Here is a 23,761-nt window from a genome sequence, read left to right on the forward strand (position 1 = left end):
AATTTTTATGGAAGAAATGATAGCACATTATGAGGATACAAAAATAAACACCTTTTTTGGCCAATTGGTAAATCTAAAACACAAGGGTTCAATGATGGAGCACATTGAGGACTTCCAAAAGATTGAACATAAGGGTAAAAGATATTCCAGAGGAGCATATGATTGATGTGTTCATAGGGACTTTAAAGGATAATATCCAACATGAGGTTCACCTTTGGGAACCTGATTCATTGGAGAAGGCATTCAGGTTAGCAAGAAAAATGGAAAGCAAAATTATGGCAACCATGAAGCCTACCACTCACAACTATAAATATGGAAGTGTTGCTGGCCCTAGCCTTCCACAACCTACAAGGTTTACACCACAACAATTGGAAGAAAAAAGAGAAAAATGGCTTTGTTACAGTTGTGATAGAAAATACACTAAAGTTCATAAGTGTGCTGAGAAGAAATTATTCTACATAGATTGTGAAGAGGAGGAAGAAAAAGAACAAGAAATGTCAAAAGAAGAGGATATACTCCAGGAACAAACCCTAGATAAAGAAGAAATGAATCCGACCGTATCTTGTAATGCATTGGCTAGAATTACCACTCCTCAAACTATCAAGATAGAATGACATATCAAGAAGAAAAATGTAGTAGTGTTGATTGATTCAGGAAGTACCCATAATTTTATTCATTGTAAGATAGCAAAGGAATTGAATTGCTTCCTATATCTAGCACCAGATTGTCAAGTAATGGTTGCAAGTGGAGGAACCATAAATTGCTCTAGAAAGTGCTATAATATCAAGTTATCCATGGGAGAATATGTATTGAATAGCCCAATGCTTTGCATTCCAATGGGTGGTGTTGATGTTGTACTAGGAGTCCAATGGCTACAATCCTTCGGTACAATAGCTTTTAATTTTCAAGAACTTTTCATGAAATTTTCTACAGAAGGAAAGGAAGTTGAATTAAGGGGTATTGCAGGGAAACCAGGAAAGATAATCAAATCTAACAGTATGACTAAGCTTCTAAACAAGGAACAACGAGGTGTAATTGCACAATGATGTTCGTTAGAGGTTCCCACATCGAATCCATCTATTTCTCCAAATCTCCAAAATGTCTTGGACAATCATTCCAAGGTATTTGAGACTCCCGAAGGTCTCCCACCTATTTGTGATCATGATCATGCTATTGATTTGATTCCAGGAAGTGTTCCTCCAAACCTCAGGCCGTACAGATATCTCTATGCCTAAAAGAGTGAAATTGAACATATGATTGCAGATATGCTAGAGGCTGGTATAATTCAACCTAGTCAAAGTTATTTCTCTGCTCCAGTAGTATTAGTTCACAAGAAGGATTGATCATGGTGCATGTGTCCAGATTATCGGGAGCTCAAAAAGCTCACTATTAGAGGTCAATTTCCCATTCCTGTCATTGATGAATTATTGGATCAATTGCATGGATCAATTTACTTCACCAAGTTGGATCTTCGTTCAGGATATCATCAAATCAAAATGAAGACTAAAGACATTCCAAAAACAACATTTAGAACTCATAAGGTTGATTATGAATTTTTGGTCATGCCTTTTGGCCTTACTAATGCGCCTTCTACATTTCAACGTTTGATGAATTCCATTTTCAAACCCTTCCTTAGGAAATTTGTGTTAGTATCTTTTGATGATATACTAATCTACATCAAGTATTGGAAGGATCATGTCCAACATGTTGACATGGTGCTCAAACTATTGGAGGAGAAACAATTATATGAAAAAATCTCCAACTGTCCCTTTGGAGTACATGAGGTGGAATATTTGGGTCGTATTGTATCTCATGAAGGTGTTAAGGTAGACCCTAGAAAATTTAAAACCATTAAGAAATGGAAAATCCCCACATCCATAAAGCATCTACGAGGATATCTCGGGTTGACAGGGTATTATCGCAAGTTTGTTAAGAATTATGGGAGAATAGCAGCACCTCTAACAACATTATTGAAGAAAGATGCATTTTCATGGACTCCAGAAGCAACAAAGACCTCTGAACATCTTAAAGAGGAAATGTGCTAAGCACCAGTCTTAGCTACACCAGACTTCACAAAAACCTTTATTGTGGAATGTGATGCCTCAGGAAATGGAATCGATGATGTTTTAATGCAAGAAGAAAGACTCATTGCTTTCAAAAGTCATCCAATCAAAGGAAATTATTTACACAAAGCTATTTATGAGAAGCAAATGTTCGAAATACTACATGCACTTAAGAAATGGCGACCGTACCTAATGGGAAGACACTTCAAGGTAAAAAAAGATCACGATAGTCTTAAATACTTTTTAGATCAAAGATTATCTTTTGAAGAGCAACAAAAATGGGTCACAAAGATGTTGGGTTATGACTTTGAAATCATCTATAAAATAGGGAAGCAAAATGTTGTGGAAGACGCACTCTCAAGAAAGGATGACGATGTGGAATCATTTATTTACGCTAATTCTATTATCCAACTAGATTGGATAAAAGAAGCAGGGGATGAATGGAATAATGATGAGGAAGTGTAGGCACTCATTCAAAATATACAACAAGATCCTAGTACATCTGATACATTTATCTGGAAAAATGATTTGTTATGGTACAAGGATCGGGTATACCTATGTAAGAATTCCCAACTCAAACAAAAGATTCTTAGGGAATTGCACACCTCTCCCTTAGGAGGGCACTCAGGATTTCTAAAACCCTACCACAGGGTTAAGAACGATTTTTTTTGGGATGGCCTTAAATTAGATATTCAAAAGTTTATGGCAAAATGTTTTTTTTGCCAACACAATAAAGTTGAAGCAATTAAGACTCCAGGACTATTACAAACTTTATCCATTCCAAGCCAACGTTGGGAGGAGATTTCAATGGATTTTATCATAGGTTTACCCAAGTCCAAAGGAAAGAGTGTTATCATGGTGGCAGTGGAAAAACTTACCAAGTATTTACACTTTTGTGCATTATCTCATCCATTTAAAGTGAGTACAGTTTCTACTGCATTTATGGAAACAGTTCAAAAGCTACATGGAAACCCAAAGATTATTGCAAGTGACAGAGATCCCATTTTCACTTGAATTTTTTGGATAGAATTATTTTCTTGTCTTGGTACTCAGTTAGCTCATAACTCATCTTATCATCCTCAATCTGATGGGCAAACTGAGATAGTAAACAAATGTTTGGAAGGATATCTTCATCGCTATATATCCTATAAACAGACACAATGGGTCAAATGGTTGCCTCTCGCTGAATGGTGGTATAACACTTCCTTACATACTGCAACAAAAATTACCCCATTTATGGCACTTTGTGGATATCATCCACCATCCATCACATCATATTTAAGAGAAAATTATAAGGTTCAAGCAGTGGAAGATCACATCGAGCATCAGCAACAAGTTCTCCACCTCTTAAAGGATAACCTCACCTTGGCACACAATAGAATGAAATAGCAGGCATATCAACATCGCAGCGAAAGAAGTTTCGATGTAGGTGATTGGGTATTCCTACAGCTACAACCATATAAACAAATGTCCCTCAAGCAAGCTAAGAAGGATAAAAAATTATCACCAAAGTATTATGGTCCATACAAGGTGTTGCAAAAGATAGGTACTATGGCATACAAATTGGAGCTTCCTATAGCTTCTCGAGTGCACCTAGTTTTCCATGTTTCATGCTTAAAGAAGATTATAGGTGACAAGCTTCCAGTTCAAACAATGCCAAAACTTGATGAGGAAGGAAAAATCATATTGGAACCTGAAGCAGTCAAAGAAACAAGAACTCGACAACTACAAAATAGATCAATTTCAGAGTATCTCATCAAGTGGAAGAACTTACCCATTGAAGATTCCACATGTGAGGATGAGAATTTTATAAAGAAGCATCCAGAACTACTCAAGTTTTGAGGAAAACACTTTTTTGAAGGAGAGGGGCATGTTAGGTCCCAATAATATTAGTGATCCCCCCATTACTATTGTCGTTGTATCCATTATTGTTATTATTGTGACACTATTGTCCCCATATTGTTATTATTGTGCCCCATAGAATCCCTATATTGTTATTTTTGTGCCTTTATATTATTATTGTTAGGTTGGATTAGTTATATTGTGACCTCATAGACTCCTCTATATAGAAAGGAGGTTTTGTCATTTAAATGATCTAATAATTGATCATTTGTGCAATGTAAAGGAGGTTTCCCCCTCGAAGAGGCTTATTTCTAAGGAATTCATCTATCTTTTCTATCTTTTTGTGAGTTGGTTCCATAACAAATAATTTTTTCTTCCAAATGGAGTGGCATATCTTGCTAGGTGCTTTCCAAGCATTCCTGTTGACCCTTCAATGTGGGTACTATGATCCAAACTCTCTATATTATAAATGTTTTTACCATCTACAGTTGAAGCTTCTACTTTAGTCTCATCCATATTCATATTATGATTAGTAGTAGGTATTCCTTCCTCATTTTGAACTAAATTTTCTCTTACATTAACAATAAGGATACCTGAGTGAGAGCTATAGCTTCTCCTTAATTCCATTCAACATGTTATAGATGGCAAGAGAATTTCAGATCAAACAAAATCTCATGATCCCAATATAATATTGCATGAAGAGACTATCGGGGACTTAAAGATATCAATCAGAAGAGTGTCCGAGATGCAAGCCATAAACTAGATATAAAGATTGATGGTGGTCAAAACCTGGGAGTGTCATCTAGGGAACTTGCAGAGAGAAATCTGCTGAAAGGAAGAGCACAAATATACATGGAAGTATATCTATAAGTTTTTAACTCATGTTCCAATTAAAATGTGGACCTCTTTGGGATCTAGTATTGCTTGGATTATTTATGCATGTATCCTTCAATATCAATATTGTTAACTAAAATTTGAAACATGGAGTTGAGTTTCTATTTGCAGGATAGTGCCACATTAGGAGTTGTTATTCTTAAACATTGTGGCTACACAATAGTGGTTAAAGTTTCTAGTCATATAAACTAGACTGGAATCTTCACCCTTGTACATTGACATTGAGGATCAGCCTGAAGGTGGTGCTAATGCTCTGAATGTCAATAGGTAGTTTCCAAACGCATATATAACCCTTCCTTTTCATTTGATGATGCACGTAGGAAATCTAGTTTTTTTTTCTACCATTTCATATGATGCTTATGATGAAAAAGGTTTCTACATGTTTTTTGCAGTTTAACAACCCTGTTACATAAGGGGTCTCATATACAATAAAATTAAATAATTCACCATTCCCGTGTTATAGAAGATATCTTGCTCAAACTGCACGAAGAAAAAAATGGTTAGAAGATGGGAACTTGGAGCATGTTGGGTACAGAATTTACAAAACCAATCAACTTCCAAAAACCTTGAGACAAAGCCTAGTGAAGAAAGTAAGAATGAAGCCACCATAAAATGACTTGGGAAGTAGTTTGGGTTGCTCAGAGAAACTAAAAAGAAAACGAATGAAAAAAATAAAAAATTTGACTCAACCAAAACAAATTGTCTGGATGCGTCAACTGGTAGTGAAATTGAAAGCAACGAGGGGCTAGAGGAAGTTGTTCAACATGAAGTTGAGAAAGAAGGATATGAAAGTGAACTAGCATTGAGGAAACTCCTTCAATAAATGCATTTATCTAGTTAAAGGAATCAGAAAATGGCCTTAAAGACAAGGTTTGTACCACTATAGTAAAAAAATTTGAGTACCACTATCCTATGTGGATTCCACTTCCATATTTCTTATCATCATTGAGATCCCATTTTTAGCATTTTATATTCATTTACATCATATATGCATGCTAGCTTGAGTAGTGAAATGGACCTTCATAATTATAAATATTTTAGAATCCCTCCCATTGTATTCTCATGGAGAGTTAATAGCATGTAATTAGCATTTCCTTATGTATTTTTCCATTTTATCCATTCCTCTAGGGATCATGGAGTTGCAAAAGTTCTAAAATAGACTACAAACACAATTTTTTTGGAGTAGTCAGTGGGAATGGACTGAGTAATTATATTTTTCGATCTTCATGCAATTTTCCTATAATTATTAACAACATATATAAACCTTTACTTGTTTTGTAAGTAGCCTATGAATGAGTTGATTGATATGGTTAAGAAATACTATGATGATGTAGCACTTCCAAACTAGTGATCAGACAGATACACTTGTTGATTTCATTTTCAAAAAAAAAAAATTATGGAAAAATCATTTATGTAAAAACAATAAAAAAAATTCAAGCATATTTAGATATTTCTTCATTTCCTCAGGCATCATACTTTGGTTCATTAGAATTATTGTCGGTGGATGGGAGAACATTGACTAAATTTTTTGCATATATGAGGCTCACAAATCTATTCCTTAGGTCGTGTGGTGAGAAATAAGCATATGTCGAATATGATCATTACAATAGACACATATCTGAGATTCCAGTTATATCATTTTGCAAGAATCATCTTATTATTTACTTTTTTTTTCTGAAATTTATGGTAGATCTTTGGATTGAGTTCCTCTTAATCCACGTATTTGAAAATCTTTAGACTTTCTATGAATTTAAATTGTGTTCGTTTCTGACATTTGAATAGGTTGAACTTGAAAACAAATTTCCTCGTGTGCAGTGACATTCCATTCATGAAATGGTTGTCTCGGACTTCAAGCACATATTACATGCAGTTATTTCTTCCGTTGAAAGTACATTAGACTTGGTTGCATCAATTGCTGCAACTTTGAATATTATGCTTGGAACACCATCAAACAAAAATGGTGCCATAATTTAATCTCAGATTCCCTTAAATAGAAATGGGTAGAGATGTTTTTGTCAAAAACATTTCGATGGAAAATCATAATTTCCAATTGGCAAGAATTGAGAAAGTTTGCAATTTTATGGGGGCCTTTCCATAACGTCGTTGAAATGTTCACTAGAATCTTATTAGAAAATTCAGTGATTAAGGGCTCATTTATCATAACATGAATTATGGTTTTCCAATAGATTAAGCATATCTGATATTTATTTATTTAGGTGGGACTTGAGTTGGCTCCTAGAGATTATGACATGGATAGTGCACATTGCAAACCCATTCAAGAAAGTACAAGAATATAATGATGTTTCCTCTCTTTGTATGATGTGTCAAATAAGGTACATCAAAGAGATCATGTACAATCTTTTCCATGTAAATTTGAGAAAACATTCTCTTCAAGAATTTGGATACTCCCTAATAGATCGATTCCTCTTAAGAGCCCTCAACATGGTACTATGTGAAGAACTATTGTAATCTTGCAGTGATCTGAAACAACGGTGGAAGAAAAATCACCCCAATGAGTAGTTTACAAAGCGATATATTGACCCAAATTATATGGTCATGGATGTGCCAACAAATGCTAAAAATAATTTTTACTGTACTCTCCTTACTCATTATGCTATACATGGTTTCATCGCTCAATAAATAAATGGAAATTATGCCTACATTCCTGTGGATCAAGTTGTTTTTTCTCATAACTTTGTGAATCTCAATGATCACAAATGGTCATGGATGAGGTCTGTGACTAATAAACCAAACTTTTCCTTGAAAACTTGGGGTTTATGTGGATGAAATCTCTTTCCTTATCCCAATCTCAACTTCAATCTATTATTTCCTAGCCTTTTCTGCTAGGTATTCTTCAACAGAGGCTAGTATTTCCTCTTTGATATCTGGGCAACATCAGGGCAAGGAATACCTTGCTCTCGAATGCTAGCTAAGTGTTCTTTCACTTGACAAAGCCCCTATTCCTTGATTTTCTTTTTACAATATTGTAATACATTTTTTGATCAATCTCCTCAAAATGGTTCCTTAAGGTCTTTCACATGCCCAGGGGCCATGATAATATCAAACATTGAAAATAAATTTGTAGATGCAAAACCCATCTTCGTTTATTTATGAAAAGAGAAATGAACAATTTCAATAGAAAAATAATGAGGGTTTGGGATATTCTTGACGTACCTTAGACTAGGCACAACATTCATGTTTGGAGTCTCCTCCAAGCTTGCAGTGATATGTATAGCCCTAATGTAGATTCCAAATCCATTAAACACTCATGAAGAGTGTTATTTTCACTTCAAATCAACTCTCTTCAGTGTGGCTTTGTAATTTCTAAATCGTCACAAATGGTCAATTAGATGTGTTAAAATATATGGTGGGGGGATCATTATATATTGATTAATAACGGTTTGTGAGGGGGCCACCCTTTTCCCACTAAATTGTTGTGGAAGTGTGTCCGATCGGATGGGGACTAGTTTGGATTGAAACGAACATGAACTTGTTAGTTCAGACAGTTTTTTCCCAAATTAGTTCACTGGTCTGGTTCAGGGTCAGTTTGGGCATGGAAAGGTTTAAACTTGTGCACACTAGCTACTTCTAATAACATTGGTATGCATTTTATGATGCACACCTTGTGTCAATATCTTTTGTGCATCTCGCACTTATGAAGAAGTGACCAACTCTTTGCACCCAGACTTGGACTTATGTTGAGCTTCTCCTTAATGGGAATCCAAGTTTCGATAGACTTGGTCAACCATTGAACTCTTTTGGAATCCTTCTATCGTAGTCTAGCTGTTTGTACCACTTCCTTATATGCTCTGTGTAAATACAACTGAGAAATTAGAAGTTTACATTATCTTTCTAGCCACTCACCCTTTAGCCCTGCCTTTCCTAGATTACCTTTAGATGTAGCATCAAAATCTTGAGGTGGGGTTAAGATCTTATTGGAATCTTCCAAGTTCTATCAAGGTTACCCTCAAATAGGGCCAACTATTGATTTTATCTTTCAACATCATTCCCTGAAAATTGCATGGAAAATTAGAAAGAAAAACCTCTCTTTTTTGTCATTTTTCTGCATTCCATTGTTTGTCCTTTCTACATAGTAAGACCAGTGGGATTTTTTATTGGCCAAGTAATAAACACTTCCACGAGTTTTATCTACATCTTTGTTTAGTTTACATGTTTCTTGTTCAAAGTTTCTTTGTACATCCTTACATGAACAATAAATATTAAAAACACAAGGAACACATTATTTGTTTTTAATACTCTCTCACAATGATACATGACACAATACATAAAGTTTGGATTCTCCTTCTTAGGGACCACATTATTAGGTCATTCCATTCTTGAATTCCATATGTATAAATATCAACAAAACTTTTGTGAACCCTACATATGTGCAAACAACTAAGGCCCATATATGATATTTTCATGTCCATTTAACTAATCATTTTCTTACCATATAACATGCAATTGTGAATTCTTATTGTAGGGGTTAATACAAATTAACACTTGTAAATTATATATCTATTATCTATCCAGCACTTCAAATCAAAGTGATTTATATTGTCTCACAAAATATTGTAGAGAAATTACTCATGGAGATTGAATGTGAGGAGAAACAGTTTCCATTAGGGCAACTGGCAAACCAATGTGCAAAGGCTATGAGTGAAATTAGTTGGTTATCTTATTGTTTCCTTGAGTATTTCTAGCGTATTGGCTTTCTGTATTATTTTCTATTTCATAGTCTAACTGCTTGTATGCAGAGAATATTTGAATGCAACTTTCTAGGAAGGAGGGCCATTATTAAAGAGTGTTTCTCCAAGAAGTAATGCATCCTATTTTGGATTCAACATTGAAGTTTAAACATCTTTATGGGCTCAATGAGTGAGAGAAATTAGTTTGTTTCTATTCTATCTTTATTGCATGGCTATAAGGAGATATATTACTCTGCATGTTGCATAAGGTGGTTGTTAGTGAGATCCTTATAAAAATGTGATTCTAGGAAGAACATTGCATGGCCAAGGCTAGATAGCTTAAGGTTGCAACTCACATTCTTTTTTCCCTAGATTTTGAGCTTCAGACCCTTACATTTGAATATATAGAGGGTATATCTATTATATAGGTGTTTTTGCAATCAATATGACTCCCTGGCTATGTTATCATTTTCTAGTCATATTAAAATGCAATATGATACATAGTGTGAATTTAAGGATAGTCATTGCTAGCTTCAAATAATAATTTTTAATTTGATTTAACTCTAATTTACCTACTCTTTGATCCACTATGCTAATAATTTTATATTTGTCTTAGCTGAACAAGAAAAATCTATGATTTCTTTGTAACTACAGAGGAACAAATAGGATATATTGCTCAACAAATAGGCATAGTTGTTGGACTTTTACATGGAGGTTTGGTGCATGGTGATCTGACAACATCAAATATGATAATTCATCAAGATTCCGAACAGTTGCTATGAAGTGGTTTTGAATGATGCCTTTCTCCCATCCAAATACATTAACTGGAAAAATATTACCCTTGGTTGGTTGTAGGCTTTTCTTTTATCCTAAACTATGAAATTTTTTTAATGCAATTACAAATTTTACTGCATTTCAAATACATGTAAATCTTTGTGTTTGCAAACCACAAAGACATGCACCATTTTTTAATTCCTATTTTTCTTGGATTTCTAAAAGAAGAAGTTAGTTAGATCTGTTCAATTTCAACGCATATACAACTTGTCCTTAGTGTCTCGAAAAGTCTTCTCAATTGATCTTATGTACATAGTGCATAATAATTTGGCTTTTCTTTTATGTTTAGCATGTTAAACTATCTTTGCAATATATGATGTTATGGGAAAATGAATATTTGATATTTGTAAATTATAATGTTTTTGAAACAGGTCCTAATCAACTTTGGCCTTAGTTTCACATCTACATTGCCAAAAGATAAGGTTGTAGATTTATATGTTTTAGAGAGAGTGTTGTTGTCAATGCATTCTTCTAGTAGGAATGTTGTAAGTTGGCATTGTTGTTAACTCTTAACTCTGGCATATGCTTGTCTTTTAATGCCAATAAGCTATTGTTCTTATTTCTGTTATGACTTGGGGTAGCTTATTACTTACTGATATTTTATTCCACTGGATTGCAGATGGAAAGAGTACTTTCTTCTTATAGAAAATCATCAAAGCAATGGTCAGCTACACTGAATAAACTAGGTCAAGGTAAATCTGAGTTTCTAGAATTTGTTGCAATTGTATCTATTATTTGGTCAACACATAATTTCTTATCCCAGTGAAGGACTGTATTCATGAATTTATGTTTTCACTTGCCTCCTTATTCCAAATTCAAATATTTGTTAGGTGGATTGTACTTGGTGACTGTCAACTTGTCCTTGTTGTCTTTGGTATTGAAAACTCTTCATTTCTCATAATCGTAATTTAATATAGTTGCCTGACTTTGTTGCAATTGTATCTATTATTTAGTCAGCACATGATTTCTTATCCCAGTGAGGGACTATATTCATAAATCTATGTTTTCACCTGCCTCTTGATTCCAAATTCAAATATTTGTTAGGTGGATTGTTCTTTGTGACTGCCAACTTGTCCTTGTTGGGTATTGAAAACTCTTCATTTCTCATAATTGCAATTTAATACAATATTTTACTGCAATAACTTACATTTTTGGGTTTTTTTTGCAGTTCGTTTGCATGGTATAAAGTGTACAATCATCGGCTAAGAATCGTAAATTATTATGGATGTATATATTTTTGTAAACTATCAAGTCTCTGGTTGTTTTCTATCAAGCTTAAAGATGTTTAGATTTTGATTTCTTATTTTTTTTGTGTCTTTGATTAAAGGAAGATTTTGTCATAAGCTTTTATGTGGTGGATACTTGTGAGACACCCCTGAAGTATACTCATTTGCAGCATTCACAAAAAATGTATTTTAAATCATACCATTATGTTGTTTTAAGAATTTTAATTCTCTCTGATAGTTCATATTTTTTAATATCTTATGCAGAGATAAAATATAATTTCAGTTCATAATGTCGAACAACCTTGGAATGTTGCATTGTTTGTCAATAAACAACAAATTCAAGGGTTTAGTTTAATTTTTGTTACCAATTCCTTTGAATATATCCCTAGCTCAAAGCCAGAATGTGTCTGGTTTGAATCCCTGTTGGATGTTGTGTGCTAGTCTTCACTGATGGGTATGCACAAACAATATGTTGAAATGCACAATATTGTATGTAATAGTATGACCATTTATTCCAATGCGTTGATGTATGTTGTAACAACTGCAAACACTTTCCTAAGGGAAAATTTGGTGATTCAACTATGATTTTATATTTACAATAAGTTTGTGTTCACATTTAACTGTGTTTCTTACATAATTTAATGGTTTTGATTTGTTTTGTTAGTGAGAATGGATTAGTAGAGCCACACACTGGGAAAAATTCAATGCTACGACTAGCTTGGGACTCATTCATATGGGTCATCTACAACAAGGTTGTTCTTTGATGACTCCTTATCTTACTTAGAATATGCTAGTGGAGGTGGAAATCCCTTTTCTGAGGTTGGAGCCCGATATACCTTGGGACTTATAGATGAAAATCATGGAGAAGGGATCAAGTAGTTTCTTCATGAAATATTACGTACTCCAAATCTTGAAGTATCTCATTCCATTGCAAATATGCATTATTTTATAATAAAATATTTTATTCACCCTAATTTTCTAGCATGTTTTCCTATGAAGGGAGCCATTAGAGATGTGTGTTGTAATCTGTACAAGTAATTCAAGGCAATGGATGCTTGGGTTTGGGATTGGAAGCTTTAGGAACTATCGATTAAGAAATTTATGAGGATATAAATAACATTATCAATTTAGATAGTTCATCTGCTGGGGAAGCTTCAGGTATGAGCATGGGTCTCCTTATGGTTGGAATACAAGTGGAAAAGCGAGTGAAATTCTTGCCTATGCACATGACAAATAACATGAGAAGATTATCAAGTATTAATTATTTGTTATGTAGCAAATAAATCTACTTTGAAATAGTTTTGTAATTGAAGCTGTATATTTTTTTTATTTTGCCATAGTCTAAATGGAAGATATGATTCCAATTTAGCAATGACATGCAGGGGTTTTGCAGTCGATACACTTATTAAACAAATGACATGGGATCAAGATCCTATTCTGCCATATGGTGGAATGTATGCACTCGCCATAAAATATTGTGGAGAAACAAATAACAAGGTTATCAGATGCCTTCTCCTGTTTGTTGTCTCATATACCAGTGATGATGCAAGAAGAATTGTAGTTTTTCCCTCAGGTTTGTTTTATACATTGAATCTCAGCAGGTTAATTTTATTTCCATGTTTCTAATTTTGCGCATCTCAACAAAATTGCCTTTTTCTAGTCAGAATAATAAGTGGAATGATTTCCCATAAATATGTAGGAAACATTACTGTTGTTTCTATTTTCTTATGTTGATTTGACAATTTTCCTTGTACTTTCACACACACCACGGGTTGTATATTTTCCATCCTAGTCTTACAATCCACATGTTAGTTATGGAGCAACTATAGTAGTTGGTGTTTCTTGTGTTGGTATAGGATTGAGTGAAACCATTTCACTACTAGAGCCTCTGACATCAGATGTATTTTATTTTGTCCATCAAGGAGCTCTATTAACGATCACTATGGTTCTTCTTCAAACAAATGAATCACATGAACCATGTGTAGGTAACTTTAGGTATGTTTTCCCTGGACTTTACAATGGTTTAGGAGTACTTCATGGAAATTCAGATTTTAAAAGAAAATATTTCCATCGCTTACCAAATTCTTTTCAAAATATTGGTATATACATTTATTTCAATTTTCACCAAAATGAAATGTTTTCTTGACAATGGATTGCAGATTTCTGTGGTTTGGTTTTTTATAATCTAAACTCGGATAATCCACAGTTTTCATTCTTTCTTTGTCGACGTTTCGAGTCTAGACCAAGACTCATCATCAGGACTTGATTTACAAAGGAGAGAGAGAAATGAGTTGACATTGTTTCATGAATCAACTAGAGAAAATAATTCTCCTTAAGCATGAGGATACCATGAGTAAGATGGGTACGATTTTCGTTTATAGTATTTTAGATACAAGTGGAAAGAATGTAAGTATTAAAATAATTTCCAGTTCTAAGAGTGATAGAATGACTGTTGTTATTGGAATGGTAGTCTTCACATAGTTTTGGTATTTGTATCTTCTTATCTACTTTTTGAGCTTGTCTTCTGCACAAACTGAATTTATTGGGCTTAACTATGAGTGGAAGACCTGAAAGTTTGAATTTATATATGATGAAAAACCTTTATTGTTTTACTATCCTTACCCAATGGCACCTCCAACAACCACCTCAACTGCAAAGTTGCCAACATATGTTTTGTGAACATCATCCAGGGCTGATTAGTTACTAAAAGTGGAAAGGAATTTTTTCATGTACAACATTGACATTAATGCTCTACAGGAATTTTCAAAATTTCATTTTTTAAACTTTTGTTTCTTAATTTATTAACTAATTATTTCTTCATTGCTCCATTTATAGGGGCACACATAATTAAAGAAAAATAAACTTTATTTATTCTAGTTAAGCACACTTTGTGTACTTAAATATGACACTAAATATATGAAATGTTTGTAGCAAGCGTCTATAAAGTAAACATCTAGGAAATGAATTAGCCTTACCGTGTTTAGGTATGCTATTGCATGCTCAATTGGCTTGGGATATTAAAGTACCCTTGTTTTGCAAAGTATCATAAACTTGTCTTCATTCTTGAAAGAGAGATAGAAGACTACTATACATTTTCATGTTAAATAGTAGGCGGGCACATAAATATATTTAGGTAATTTTATTGCATAAATATGAGATTAAAAAGGAAAAATTATTGAAATTATTGAGGCATATAATAGATGGATACCATATCTTGGCATGTGGGGAATTCTACGCACCATTGAATATGCACTGAACCTTAGTTAGCTGGGATCAACCATGGTAGGAAGGTCACATGTTCCTTCAAGTTGAGAGGGAGATGGGATTCCATAATGTATTTAGAGTATGAAAGGGTGAATATCATAGTCAAATACCATCATAGAATTTTGTTCTTGTATTGAATTTGGGTAAGGGTTTTGGGTTGGAGGTAAGGGTTTTGGGTTATTTATTAGTTAGAAAGTACCTGAAATTGTAGTGCGAATGAAAGGTATTATTTTGAGGATGTTTTCTTGGTGGACATGTAATGTTTGAAATTGTTTTTCGCTTTATAAAGTGGGTGTGGTGACAGTGAAAAACATAGGAAAGAAATGAGGTGGGCGAATTTATAGGAATCAAAGTAGAAGATGCACAACACAATATCTATATATATATATATATATATATATATATATATATATATATATATATATATATATATATATATATATATATATATATATATATGTATGTATATATATATCACCTCTAATTTGAATTATATATGTTGTCTCATTCATTTGGGTTTTTATTGGGTCTTTGAATTGATGACCACTTGAAATTACTTTCATATGACTGCTACAGAGGTTATGTATGCATGTTTAGAGTTTCATATTGCATTCATTTCTGTCGGAGAGGATAAGCTTGCATTTCGATTATTAAACTCAACAAAAATGCATTGTATGATTTATTTGGATATTGATGATGAATATGAGAAATTGATCATCAGAATGAATCCTCCAAGGTCTTTGATTCAATCTGCAACAAATATGTCATACATTCACACAACTAGGAATCCAAATCTACACCTAGTTCCTGCTTGACAAATATTCTACAAATATTTATGAGTAAGATCTACCATATTTATGGATACATTTCAGAAACAATTTATGTACCATGCAATTAGCGTGCTTGACAAATCTCCATTTTTTTTTACAAAAATATAAAATCTTGAATATTAATTTTTTGCAAATATTTATGAGTATTTGTAGCATGCAATTAGCATGCTAGAAAAATATCCAATATTTTCTACAAAAATGTAAATTGACATCATGGTAAACATATAAGTATCTCATTAAATATGACCTAAAGATGATTTAAAGAATCTAACCTTTAGCCTAAGCACGTGGCAGAGTAATTTATGTGGTGTGAAGTCTTATTAGAGACACCAATTCTTTGTTTTTTTTTGTTAGCTTTGCTCTTGGATTTACGTGAATTCCAATTTATCATCTATAGCATGTTGAGAAATGGGAAATAATAATGTGTGACCTTTATCTTGCAGAAATTGATGTTAAATGAAAGGATACAAAGTTTAACCAACCTGTAGACTGCTTTGGTAAAGACATAGGAACATTTATCTTGCAGAAATTGATGTTGAATGAAAGGATACAAAGTTTAACCAAAATACAGTTTGATTTGGTAAAGGCAAAGGAACAACTTAGAAAGCTTCCTAAGAATACACCATATACATAGTTTTAACATAAGTAATATATGGATTTTTATTGTGCAGATATGTTCTTTTTTCTACCCCAGATATCACAAAAAGAAAAATATTAGTATTGTAGAAATTGTTTTAGGGCCTCGTTAAGGTAAATTTTTCTAATATCGCACTTGATTGATACCTTCTCATGATAGGAAGGATTTAAGCATGATTTAATATGTTCATGAAAAAAATCATATTCAAATTTTATATATAAAAAAAGATAAAAACAGATGTCACTGGCTTCATTTGATTGTTACTTGACTCTGGTGTGGGTAGGTTATAAGAAATGTGAATGGAAAAAGGATGGGGAGAATATGTAGAGCATGTCTTGGATATGATTCATTTGTTGTTGTAGATCCTTCAAGCACCTGAGCCATGAACTTTGTAAATGTTTATAGTATGGATTCCTATGTATTTTATTGTTGTGTTACTTTCACCTCATGGTTATTTTGGGCAAGCAAATGTTTAGGAATGCTAGAGAAGACATCATTTGACAGGTAAAAAATTATTTTTATAATTGCAATGTCCATTCCATGATATCCTCTCATTATTGTTTGATTGTATTTTATAAGTTTATTTTTTATTTATTTAAAATGAAAATACTCAGTGTCATGTCCATTTAAACAACAACCAAATCTTGAAGATGAAATTAGTATTACACAATATTGATTGAAATCCTTTTAGTTGTTTTGTGTTAAAATATTTTCATGACTATTAGAAAAGTTTACTTTCATGTTCTTATTTGAGCACATGTTGTTTATATACTTAACCAAGTTCATGCATTAGAGAATGAAATGTTGTTGCAAATAAAATGACAAGGATTAGACATCACACATTTCCCTTTTCTTGCTTTTATGGGGAAAAATGGCTTTGACATTGCTAATGTCGAGGTATATGTTTTATCATAGTCTACTTTAGTTTATGTTCTAGTGTTCATAGTCTTTCATGTCTTACACTCTCAATTGTATATTCTTTTGTTTTTCAGAAAATGAACTTAGTGTTGATGATAGAAAGCAAGAATTGAATAAGAGGAGAACAATAACCTTGATGTGAGAAATGAAAAAAGAGAGAGAAAAGAGAACTGATCTAGTGAAACCCTTACATCCAATATCCCGCATAAGACACAAACATAGAGATTGATGGTCAAATCTTCAGAGTTGGTGAATTCACCTGCAATTCCTTGAAAAAACAATGATAATGTTTTGAAGTGATGAAACAATATTTCATATGTAAATTGTAGCCCAACCAATATTAAGTTGGAAACTAATATTGTAATACTTATCATTTCATATATTATAATTTATGTGGTTGAAATAATTTATGGTTGCACTTGATATTGTTTGGTATTGTAGTTATCATATGTAACTTTGCATTTTTATATTAGATGAATATGCACATTGTATGCCATTTTTTTCATTTAGTCGCAAAATCATACTAATTAATTTATGTTGATTAATGATGAATACATAAAATCAATCTAAGAATACTAAAATAGTAGTTTATATTGATTTATGATGAACAGAAATAAAATGAATATAAGACTAAATTAGTCATTTATATAATGAATATCAAACTACCAAAAAAATATAAATGACTACTGCAAATGATGAATTTGCGATTACAAATGACGACTAAATTTTGTATATATACAACTATTAGTAGCTAATATACAGTGTCTTATAAGATGACCATAATTTAGTTATATTTCTTTGTTGATTAATTAATTTCAAACGATGGCTAAAATTTGCATATATATTACTATTAGTTGCTAATTTACAGTACGTTATAACACACCTAACATTTTGGTCATATTTCTTTTGTCATTTATTTGTTTTCTCGAGTGATCATGTAGTAATATATTTTGTTGTATATTTGGTCATTAATTGTGGAAATTAATGACGGAATAAACGACTAAATTAATGACCAATTTTATTGCTAAATATACTACTAGATGATATAATTGAGACAACCAATTAACAACTAAGCTAGAAACAAGTAAAATTTGGTCGCGTTATAAGATACGGTGAATTAACTATTATTGGTCACTGATTGAAAAATGGTTGTGTATATGTAAATTTTAGCCTTTCTTTTAGTAATTAATTAGCCATTTTGTACTAGTGTAAGTTCATTGGTATATGGCCAACTAAGATGGATACATAGAGATGGATACAATAGAACTACAAACCAAAGGGAGAGGTGGACCTGAGATTGGCCCCAAGAGTTTTTTTCACTATTATATTTTCCAATCTAGAAGAGAAAGCTAGGATATATGGAGGAGGACCATATTTCTTGAGCACTGTGGGACTTTATATAAGGCACTGGGAAGATTTTCTCAATATTGATAAAGAGGAATTCATAGAAGAACCAATATGGGTAACATTGTAATCTTTACTAGTAGACTTTTGGATTTCAAAAGTTCTAGAAGGGATAGGAAAAACACTAGGTTGTTTTGTTAAAGTTTCATAAGTCACAAAAAGGGGGGAAATCTGTCTTATGCTAGGTTATATGTTTATATGAGCATATCTCAACCTTTACCTAAATCCAATGAGTTGGAATACTAGGGTGAGATTCGGAAACAACATTTAGAATATGAGAATGTTCCTTTCATCTCTAGCCTTTGTCACAAGCATGGCCAGTTATTAAGAGATTTCCCTCTAAAAAAAGAAGGAACAATGGATTGGAGTAAAGATATCAAATGATAGTTTCACAAGAGCCACTTCCTAGAGACATAAAAATAGAAATTGTTCTTCTTCTAAAAATAAAGGGCGAGAAGAAAAAATACTTTTTGAGCACTGGAGGACATGGAGGAGGACCCCTAGTATATAGAAGCTACTCATATTGAGTTTTCACAACTAGAACATACCCCTTATAAGGGTATCTTGAAGCATACATTGGAAGAGTAGGTAGACTCAAAAGAGGTGTTTTATTTTTAAGCTTTCCCTAGTTTTGATGAAGTCTCTCCTCAATTGGAGAAATTTTTGGCTAACCTATTGGAAGAGGAGAGGGTAATAGTCACAATGGTTAATAATTGGAAACAACGAGATCTAGAGGACTTACCCAAGGATGAGAAAGAGATCTAAGAAAATGCTTATCTCAAATGGAACTATGAAGAAGAGAAATCCAATAGCCCAATATTTTCAAGCTTTTAAGGAAAAATGAGAAGAAATTCTATTGAAGGATCTCACTAAAGAAAAGAAGAAAAAGTCTACCAAGAACAAAGAGAGACAAAATATGGGCATAAAACAAGGAAATATGGACCAAACCGCAACAATGATATATAAGTCACCGCCGCTTTTTAATTTCTCATCATGAAAGTCCTTTCATTGAATGTACATGGGCTCAATAGAAAAGAAAAACAACAATATCTTAGGGATAGAATAAAAAAGGAAAATCCAACAACCGCCATTGTACAAGAAACAAAATTACATGGCTAGAAAATGGGCCAGATAGTAGGTACGATATGGAAAGGATGTGAAACTATATCTTTAGATGTTCAAGGTCTTGTAGAAGGATTAACAGTCTGCTGGAACCACAAAGTGCTTTTCTTCCCTAAATTGATGGTCTTTGATTGGATCCTCTCAAGAAAGTTAAGGTAAATAGGTACTAACGATTTTTTTCTTCTTTCAACAGTTTATGGTCCCTAAGGAATGAGGCGTAATAAAAATTGTTTGCAACATTTAAAGAATATGAGGAAAACGATACGTAATGTGCTAAGGATAGTGGGAGGGGACTTCAATATTATACGCTATTTAAAGGAAAAGAAAGGTGTTATATGCAAGCTAGATCAAGTATCTCTTGATTTTGATGACATTATATACCACCTACACCTAGGAGATATTCCAACCAATAAAGGGGTTTTCACCTCGAACAACCATTTTGGAGGAAATAATAATACAGTCTATGAGTTGGATATGTTTTTTTATCATAGTATATTATACGTAAATATCTCTTCATAAAAGTTTCAATATTACGTTGCATGGGATCCGATCATTTGCCTATTAGATTAGAAATTTATCTTAAGGAAGTACCCCCACGTCGCCACTTTCATTTAAAATTTTTTTGGCTTCAATTGGATGGTTTTGTTGACATGTTAGCTAGTTGGTGGAAGGAGTTAAATTTGAGAGGGACTAGTAAAATGCATAATTTTCAACTTAAACTGAAGGTGTTGAAGAAAAAATAAAATTGGAACAAGAATGTTTTTGTGAATATCATTGTAGATAAAAAAAGAACTAGAAAATTAAATGATGAACATCCAATAGAGAATTGTCATAGAAGTAAAAACTACAGAATTGGTAGTACAACAGGCTGACAACCTTCACAAATTAGAGAAATGAAGGAAACAAGAGGAGTCTCTTTCAAAACAAAAGTCTGACTAAATGAGGGAGAACACAATTCAATATTATTTCACAACGCAATGATCAAATGTCACCAAAACAATAGAACTTTTTCCATTGCCGATAATAATGGGTTAGAAAGTTACAACCTAAGGATATAGAACATGAATTGGTATAATATTTCAAGGATCTTCTGTGGGAGGTTATGTAAAAATTAAATGAAGTAATTGATGGAGTAACCCAACATCCCGCGACTGATTAGTAGAGAGAATAACAATGCAATGATGAGACCAATGACTATGCTTGAGGTATAATTGGTGGTTATAAATATGCCCCAAAACAAGACACCTGGTCCACATGTCTTCACAGCAAATTCTTTTTAGGCTTGTTGGAAGTTTCTAAGCAAATAAATTCAAGAGGTGGGTGAAGAATCAAGATGATTGGGAACTTTACACACAAAACTAAATGTTACATTCCTAGCACAATTCCCTAAAGTAGGAAACTCTGATAGCCCAGATGGATTCCGACCAATTACTTTGTGTAATGTGATTTATAAAATAATTTCAACCATCATTGTTAATATATTGAAACAACTTCTTCCCTTATTAGTATCACTAACTCAAGCAGGTTTCATCCAAGGTAATGAAATTGTTGATTGGGTGATTACAGTGTAAGAAATCATTCACTATCTATGAGTGTCTCAACATCATGGAATGAGGATAAAATTAGATTTAGCAATGTCCTATGACTTAGTTGGGAATTTTTATTTCACGTTCTTTATGCCTATGGTTTCTCAGAGCGATGGATTGAACAGGTGCAATACCTTGTCTCAATTGTTTTTTATCTATCCTATTCAATGGATCCCCTTATTAGGCGTTATCCATGACTAGAGTGCTAAGGCAGGGTGATCCTTTATCACCATTCCTATTCATATTAGCTATGGAAGGACCTGGTTGCATGTTTCAAAAAGCAGGAGAATCAGGATATATATATGGACTTCATTTGTATAGGGAATATCTTCCTCTCACTCATCAATAGTTTGTTGATGATGTCATGTTATTTGGCCTACCAACTAGAAGAGAAGTGAAAAAATTGGGCTGATTGTTTCAACTCTTTATGGAAGCCTGAAGTACGGTTATAAACACTGCTAAATATAAAATATTTTTCTTTAATTTCCTAGAGTTGGTTCAAATTGGCCTAAGTCAAACTCTCAAATTCACCAGAGATCATTTGTCTTCTAAATATGTGGGGATTCCATTGGCTTTGTTTTACAAGAGAGCTTCCACTTGGGAAGACCTACTATAATGTTCTCGTTGAAAGGTAAACAAATCGACTTACATGACTCTAAATTTCCCAAGTTGGCTCATACTAACGAAATTAGTCCTACACACATTACCAAACTATCAATTATTGGTAATTCCTATCCCTATTACTATGTTCCAATAGTTAAGGTCACTATGAAGTAAGTTCTTATGGAAAGGTTCACCAAAAATGTAGAAGTGGGAACTTGTGGGATAGGAAAAGTTGAATGCCTTGAAAATGAATGGTGTTTTAGGTCTTCACAACCCCTTGCTTATTAGTAAAGCCTAATCTATGAAGTTATGATGGTTGTGGATTCAGGTAGGTCCCAAACTTTGGAATCAAATATTGTACCGAAATTACTTTCCCTTGCACTCAAAGAATGAAAAAATACATCATGATGAAATAATAAAAGGCTTAGGGCTCTGGAACTAAGCACAAGAAAAAAAGGTTGCAGTGGAAAATTTGGCTTTTTGGGAGATTCGAGGAGGAAGAACGACTTTATTTTGTTAGGAATCTTTGAAACAATATCCATCATTCTCAAATAATGTGCACCTAAAACGCATAGGGCACTAACACAAGACCAAAGATCTGTTCAAGTGGAAGATTTCCATAGACATGCAGTAGAGGAGTAGGGATGATAGGAATGGAAAATAGTAGGTGATTGGAAAATCCTTGGGAAAAACCTCCCTTGGGAGGACCTACATCAAATCCTTATAAAAAGAATCATACAAACCTTTGTAGAACATGATAGACTATGATGGGAAAGGCAACCATCTAAAACTTTAATAGTAAAATAACCATATTATTCATTAGAAGATCCCTCAGTTTATCATAGAAAAATCCATTGGCCCATAATTCGGTAGGATTGTGAATGGCCAAAAATTTAAACCTTTCTATGGCTGGTAGCTTAGGGTCGCACACTAACTTGGGACCATTTGCGTAGGAAAGGCTTTGAGGGTCCCTCAATGTGTATGATATGTTTACAAGATGAGGAATCGATCGACCATATTTTACTCAAATTCTCTTATGCCAAGAAAATGTGGGAGTTTGTAAATAAAATTTTTCGAGCCTTAACTCATCCAGATGACTTAAAGACATAGATAAAAAACTAATTTCATAGAAAATTTAAGCATAATATTATAATGAAATATTGGTTTCTAAATTTGGGGTTTTCACTTTCGAATTTATGGAAAGAGAGGAATCTACGAATTTTTGAAGGGAAATCTAGACCCATAACCACCTTACATGAAATTACAATTAAGAATATCAGAGAGAGAGTGATGGCATGCCTGTTAAATGTACAGGAAGAATCAGTTGATGATTTTGAGGCCCTGATCCTTAAAATATTGGATACATAATGTCCACCTCCCACAACCCCCTCTCTGAGGTTGCAGAAATTTGAAACCTTTATTGAAACAACTTTCTCTCCTCACCCTAAGGATTTTATTGCACTAAGTTTTGACGGTTCCTCAAAGGGAAATCCTAGTGACGCTGGATTGGGAGGCATTTCCAGGGATGATAATTTTGATCCATTCTATGTACATGCACTTTCATTTATGATGGCTACAAATAATCTAGTGGAATTCACGACATTGGAGAGAGGGCTTCAAATAGTAGTCAGGGAAGGATTTTGGTTGCTTGAGATCCAGGGGATTCCAAACTAGTGATTAGATGCATAAATAAGTTACTAGTAGGCTACCCATTAGAAAAACTCCATTCAAGCTTGACTTGAATGTTGGGAAAACTTGTTAATGCTATGGAAGCTCCCTCATCAGTATTAAAAAAAATGTTTAGGACCATCTCAAATTAACCAAAATGTAAGGAATTATCTGTTAAGTGG

General features: G+C 33.3%; 1 pseudogene; it reads left to right on the forward strand.

The window, feature by feature from the left end:
* Positions 1–9,388: 9,388 nt before the first annotated feature.
* LOC149164430 (uncharacterized) lies at positions 9,389–11,527 on the forward strand (annotated as a pseudogene).
* Positions 11,528–23,761: the final 12,234 nt, after the last annotated feature.

This window comes from Pinus tabuliformis, chromosome 5_1, assembly GCF_031772625.1.
Source record: "Pinus tabuliformis cultivar Carrire ecotype Pingquan chromosome 5_1, CPIR1, whole genome shotgun sequence".
In the NCBI taxonomy this organism is placed as follows: Eukaryota; Viridiplantae; Streptophyta; class Pinopsida; order Pinales; family Pinaceae; genus Pinus; species Pinus tabuliformis.